Source organism: Neodiprion fabricii, chromosome 2 (assembly GCF_021155785.1).
Source record: "Neodiprion fabricii isolate iyNeoFabr1 chromosome 2, iyNeoFabr1.1, whole genome shotgun sequence".
In the NCBI taxonomy this organism is placed as follows: domain Eukaryota; kingdom Metazoa; phylum Arthropoda; class Insecta; order Hymenoptera; family Diprionidae; genus Neodiprion; species Neodiprion fabricii.
This window is the reverse complement of record NC_060240.1, coordinates 25,950,781-25,957,855: the sequence shown is the minus strand read 5'-3', so window position 1 is coordinate 25,957,855 and position 7,075 is coordinate 25,950,781. Positions and strand designations below refer to the sequence as shown.

The 7,075-nt window shown below is 37.2% G+C and overlaps 1 protein-coding gene across 2 annotated transcripts in view; it reads left to right on the top strand.

Moving 5' to 3' along the window:
* Positions 1–4,178: 4,178 nt before the first annotated feature.
* Positions 4,179–7,075, top strand: part of LOC124175401 (cysteine-rich venom protein DIS1-like) — an 84,120-nt gene continuing 81,223 nt past the window's right edge. For both annotated transcript variants that reach the window (XM_046555622.1, XM_046555621.1), the window contains exon 1: positions 4,179–4,351. The gene's annotated coding sequence lies outside the window, so the exon portion shown is untranslated. The remainder of the gene's footprint in view (positions 4,352–7,075) is intronic.

Genomic DNA, 7,075 nt, shown 5'->3' with positions numbered 1-7,075 from the left:
GTAATATGGTTGGAATGTTTCTCGCCATCCAGTTTTCAGAACTATACTGAACGAGAAGGTGATTCACTTGGTACAAGGATAGGAGACCGTTATTTTCAGTATCGCTTTTCAGATTCCTCGCTAGCAACGATTTAACTTTACTAAATTAGCGATGTTTGGGAATCTGATTTACGTTCGCGATTCAGATTATAAAATATTACAAACATGAGACAGACGGCGTTAGTAAATTTTTTTTTTCAAGAAACATATAACTGCGAGAAGGTATATTCGTCTGGCAAATATCAATCCCGACCAAGAATTCAGAATTAATATTCATGGTATGGAGTTTCTTCGGGATTCAATTACTTACAGAATTTTCGTCGCAAACTAGAATGGATCCCCTGTACTTCAACCGCTGCCAGACGTCGCTTATTTTCCAAAATTGCAGGAGAACGACAGCTTACTAGGAAAACACTGAACAGCATGGTTATAGAATTCCGTCAGAATGACTCGACTCCTTTTCATGCCACATCGTCAGAGATCGTGAGAGTATTTTTGCACGTGAAGGGTCCATATTCTTGTATAAGACACTGTGAGACAGAGGAGTCGGAGAAAAGCTCGTAAGAATCGTACGCCGTGCGAATTCGCAGTCAATGTCCGACCTCTGATTAACATACCTTGGATAACGATCCTTTACGCCCCGTAAATAAAAATGATTTAATCATTATTAGGGGTGAACCATTTGAGAGAAAGGATTTCACCCGCGCCTTGTGGCGAACTGTAATCATAACCGCCGATAATTCTGGCAATTTCGATGGGAACAGAGGAACACTTGGAAAGCAATTTGGAAGAGGGTGCGAGAAGTGGGTTCGTCCAGGGTTGGATTTGATGTTTGCGTCGCGGGGCAGAGAAGAATGATGGCCGCAATCAAAGGTCCAACGATGACCGGAAGTTTGAGGAACGTCCCTCGATAAGAGGGGAGTCCTAGCGGATGGTTCGGGTGTTCCTTACGTTCCGCGGACAGTTTCCAGGAACGTTTACCCGGCTCCAAGGGCTCACTTAACAAACTTTCAATCAAGTTATGTTCAGTTAAGACAACGGCCGCCGCCTTGTTCCCTCAACAACCGCGTCCTCGATCCCTCAAACATCCTCACGAGTCTACGCCGTAATTCAATATCAACGCCCACTCATCGTCAGACCGGATACCGGCAACCCACGGATGGTCCTGGCCTGGGCTTTGCGAAAACACGACTATTTCTTCGGGAATTGGACACCCCGTTGTGCCGGACGACCTTGGCCGTTCCTGGACTCATTGCTTTTTAATTGGGCTTTACAACGCGTCGGAGCTTTCAACCCAGGGACGGGGAAAGTTCAATCTCGATGAGGCGATATTCGTCCACTTTGCACGGAGGCTATGAAGGCAACTAGTCTGCGGGAAAACAGGACGTGTTGTTGGTATCGAGGTGCTTGCACGAGACTTTATATTGAATTACTTAACAGATGGGGTGAAATTTTAACGTTCGATGTTGCAGATGACTCGAGAATTCATGGGACTTTGCTGAGTATATATGAGGGGTTCCACCAAATTTCTGCCGGATTTTTAAGTTCACTATTTTGAGAGACATCCAATTTTAATATGATATTATAATCCATGCTGTGATCTTAAAATACTCAAATTTTCATACCTTCGGAAATACGCTCGTCGGTTTTGTCACATTTCTAAATTGTTGTCTTTGAATTTTTAGCATTTTCTGTCGTCGGAAAATAAAATATTACCTCATGTAATTTATGTGTTAAAAAGTCCGATCTTTAGGAATATGAAAGACATTTGAAAGATCCTCAGGAACTGCGAATAAAATATACATATGTTTTCGATATTTTCAGGTTTGTATACGTGAATGGTATGAGAACGGATTGTTTTTGTTTTTTGTTTTTTTTTTTTGTTGCGCAAGAACGTGCACATTTTTCAGAATATCCAAAAAATTTTCGAGCGACATTGAAGTGGAATTGTAAGTAAATTTGTATAAATATTCCGGGGATCTTGTATTCTCAAAATATGTTATACACTTGAAAAGTTTGGTATTTCAGCAATAAATTTATTACGGCTGAATCACTTCTGGTGATGTGAATAAAAGACGATTCTGTGCCACATTTTATTTTATCGAATTTGTTGGAACACGTAATTTTTCTTTGCATAGTATATTAGTTTCCTGCAATCCATAATCGTACATAATAATTCCGTATAGTTTTACGTCATTAACTCAATAAATCGTCAAATCTTTGATCGAAATAAAAATGGTCCAAGCTTCAAAGAACATGAGGAACGACTGAAAATTGAATTAGAAAACTTGAACTTTCTCTTCCATCGGTTAAAAAATTTTTAATTTAATGCCCAGTTATTCCAAAAGTATAGTATGTCAATTTTTTCATTTCCATTACTACTCCAGTTTATATACCAAAGCCCTAAAAAAAAAAAGATTACGCAAGAAGAAAATTTTAATTAATTAGTTATTCCGTTCATCAATAGTTCACAAAAGTTTCCGAGAACGACGTTGCTTTTTTCTTTCTGTATTAAATGTTATCGAATTATTAAATACTCTTCGAGGAATTCGTTCACTATCTGTAGATAATTATCTTTTGTAAGTTACGTTTGTTTGAAAAATGGAGAGCGCTCGCAAACTTTATTGTCGGTTCACCTTCAGAGATCGTAAAAATTCGTGGGGGAAATTCACGTCATGGGGGAAGTAAAACTGGTTTTTACTAATTGAAGAGCTCAACGGAAAGAGAAAAAATTTCTTGCTTCCCAGATTTTTTTCGTGAATTTCGGTGTTTGAGAATGTACAATTTACTAATAAAAAATTGGGAGGGGGGGGGGGGGGGGGTGGTTTCGGAAGGGTTTAGAAAATAAAGACGGAAGGTAGATTTTAACGCTTTCACGAGGATCCGAAAGTGACGGAGGAACGATATCAGGATCAGTGGGATAATCAGATGATGGCGGATTATTGCTGGACTTTAAGAAGATATAGTTGCCAAAAATCTTGCGAGAGAACTTTCTGAAAAGTATTACATTTTCTATACTTTGTTCACTTTTGTCTCAATAAATTAAGTATACCTCAAGCGATTGATAGTATTTTTTTGAGAAACCTTGGATATAAAAAAGAAATTGAATATTTTATACTGAAAAAGATTTCATTTGTTATGGTAACTAGAAAAATTCAGTAAATGTTGGAATTACGAAAAACGAGGTACGCGTAACTATTTTGCGCTATCGTCGATCCTTTTTTGGTAACTGCGACGCAAAATCAGTTTGTTCGGTTTACTCTACTTTTTTAGTTGAACAAGGCTTTGAAATCAATTTATTGTTGCACAAGCATTAAATTTTCGCAACAGTTGCAAGAAAATGTAGCAACAGCGATCGTGATGAGGAAGAATAGTAACGGATACTAGACTTTCCGGTAACGGTTAAAAAACTAATTTTCATTTTGTACCTGGAACTATATTTTTCGAATGTGGTAAAAAATGGAAATAGTTAAGGACCGAGCGGTAACCGGAACTAAAAATTTCTCTCTCAGTGTACGTGAATAATATCGCTTTTTTGGGACGCATGTGAAAATGTCGATAAAATAAGTAACCAGAGCCAAGTTTGAAAAACTACGCTTACTTCTGGGGTCGTTGACATCAAATCTTTCTAAGACCACTCGAATATCAAGGGCAACAAAACTACCGCTGAGCAGCGTCAAGAGAGGTCGTTTAAAATAGTGAAATCTAAAAATTGGGGTGACGAAAAGCGATTATACAGAGAGCAAGGAAAAACGAAACAAGTCGCGAGGCGTGCAGAGCGCGATCGGCGCACTCCGATCGATCGATCTTGATCGGTCAATCAGATCACGAGTAATCAGAGCCGTGTGATTAGAGGGGCACGTGGCGATGCGTGGAATTCGGATACGTTGGTCCAGCGAAGCCCGAGGCGATCGCGTATCGCCGTATAAGGACGCATTGAGTCATTAAAGGTAAAGCCGGCCTCTGGATATAAGAAGCGGATAGCGATCTACGGTGCAGGAAGTGAGTAATCCTTGACGGCCAAGGACTTCTTCGATATCCCTCCACGGCGCCGCGCCGCGCGAGGAAAACGCAGCCAAGCTATAAAACAACGAGCGGATAGTTGCGGGCTTCTCGATTAGTTAACGCGCGAGCTGTTCTTGTCGTTACATCCGCAAGACGCAGAGTCCGCGATATCTCGAGGATACTTAATCGCCCGCGTCCTCATCCTCGCCCCCCGATTCGGATTTCTACGTGTATTGCTCCGCCGCTGGTAAAAACGAGAAATCAGTTTTCCGCGAGGTTCATCTCTTTGGCGATCCGGCGATTTGCGGTGAGTGACGATTTTCGACAATTTTTATACGTATAAGTAGATTTACCAACCCGTTCACTTGAGAATTAAAATAATATGTTATTTTAGTAGAGAAGCAATTTTTGAACCATTTTCAGGTGTTTTCTACGCGTATCAAAGTTTGACTTTTTATTGCAATCTCAGAATAATTCTACAAAATAACTAGCGGCAATCTATAAGTCAAAAAATTTTACGCCTATTTCATATACTTGACAATTATTTAATACGGAGACAATGATTTTCTCGAGAGAATTTTAAAAAACGAGAATCAAAATTGTACGCTATAGTATAACTGTAACGGTTTTAGTTTCTTCTACAATCTACGCAATAAAATCAGAAAAAGACAGAAATTCATAAAATCAGACACCAAGAGAAATTGAATCCTTTCATGTCTAATTTTGGGGACTTGTATTGTATTTTCTTTCATCCCTCCACCCTTTCTTAAATTCGTTATTTTATTGTTACAATATAAAAGGGACACTACTCGTCGCAGGTCTAACAAACTTAGCCTGATAGTTTAAAAGAAACATACGTAAGGAATAACAGATAACACACATATGTACGAATAAAAAGATGAAACAACGAGTGAGGAGAAAATTGTCCGTAAAATGAAATTAAGACGAGAGAGGTTTTTTTTAGTCATATACAATATAAATATGTGTAAAAGACGGTGACGATGCTTAAAATTACGAAAAAGCGAATAGGTTAAAATCGTCTGTATATTTTACAATTGTTTCATTCGTTTCGTGTCGAGTCCTGTTTATGTGTTCGTTTCGTTCAAATTTATTTAATAACATTTATATTCAAGTTCTTTTCCTTATTTACATAATATATCGTTTATTCGTATCCTTTACCCATTTTTCACCGATCGCTGCTTTTGTGCATCGATATTAAACTTTTTGTTTATAATGCTAGCTTTTCCTAATTTTGTATTTTCTGAGATATTATATTTTTGATCGTTATTATCGAATATTCGTTTTGTTAATTTCAATAACGTGATAATCGCATTTCTAGCTGAATCATGATCCCCATTCTAACGTTGGATTATTTATAAAAATAACAATGTTATGATTGCATGGAACACAAATATTATCGACGTGTAAAAATTAAAAAAGAGATAAACGAAACGAATTAAAACGAGAGTAATGCAAAATGTTTCAAAGAAAATTGAAAAAGTTACCGGCAGTCAAATACCAAGCTGACAATGCACACTGCGTATTATGTATAAGCCCACGTTCCGAATTATACTAAGCAATTTGTTTGGCAAAATATATTCATAATAATATAACTATGCAAATGAGGAAAGTCTAAGCCTGATTAAGTTTCGAATTTATGGACAAAGTTGTCTGGTTATCGGGCTGGAGGAAAATACACACGGTACTCACGGCGTTACAATTATGATATGTATAATTACAAACGAATGGAACCGTTGAACGTTTATCGCCAACCTGATAATACGCTAGAATTATTTTACGTCTAATTAAAAAAACTAGAATTGTCGATTGACGGAAGGACCAGAATATCGAATTTTTATAGATGCGTAAAAATCATGTTCATAAAATTTTCAAATCTGGAAAGTCTCGGTATGGAAAATTGTTAATACAGAAACTTGAAATACAGAAACATAAAATGACAACATTGAGAATCTGTATACGATTCTATATTATCGAGAGAAGTTCTAACGATTCTACAGTTCGGCATTCTATGTTCATTCTATTCTTTTATTCTCATACTTCTACTGTCAACATTTTTGAATTATATAAATCGAGTATTTGCTTCTTTAAAAGTTCGATATTGTGGCCCTTCAATGTTTAGATTTTTCTATATTTTTACCCCCCCATTCCTGAATCTCGGTAATCGCTGAATTATCATGGCAGCGTCACGTCGTGATTTTTGACATTTTTCAACCACGAGTGGTGAAGAATGAAAGATTTTCACGTAGAATTCTGCAAACTGCCAAAAAGGAACTTCAAGATCGTCTAAATTCTTAGGATAACTGCCGAATGTCATTTCAACTTATGTATGTTAAAATTTTGTGCTATCTGAGTTTTCTCGAAGATTTTTGCAGTGATTCAAATCTACCGTACATCACGATGGTCTACGTTCACGAAAGCTTAAAAATAATGGCAGCCTGAGGTTTTGACTGTGATAATTGACCAGTGATGAGCAAACTTAAATCATATATATACTTCTTTCATATTGATTCTAAGGCAGATGCTCGAATTTCCACGCTTCGCATGATTGGCAAGTTGAGTTGGAATATGTTTTGGCGAACTTTTCGAGTTCTCGCATTTTCGCTTGGTACAATGATTACGAGAAGTATTGGGCGAAAGAATTACAATGCGAAATAAAATTGGTGTTGAATAACTCTGGTCGACGAAGGTTACTTTACATAATGAGAATGTTTTGAGATACTTGAGAAGTTAACGTTACGATTGAACAGGCTACTTACTATGATAATTGGCGTGTATCTCAAATTAGAGATTCATTTTTGTTTATAACAATATCGAAACGCCAAGACAACTGAAATTGTTGTTGAATTAGCAGCGCCGATATTAATTTTTTATCGTTATCAAAAAAGTGTGTTCAACATCAAGCTACAATTATTCCGACATCTCAATATAAATCTATCGGAAAATTTCTGTACGAGCGTAATAAATCAATCGTTATTTGTTACGAATGGAAGATTTTTGGGTAGATGAAAAA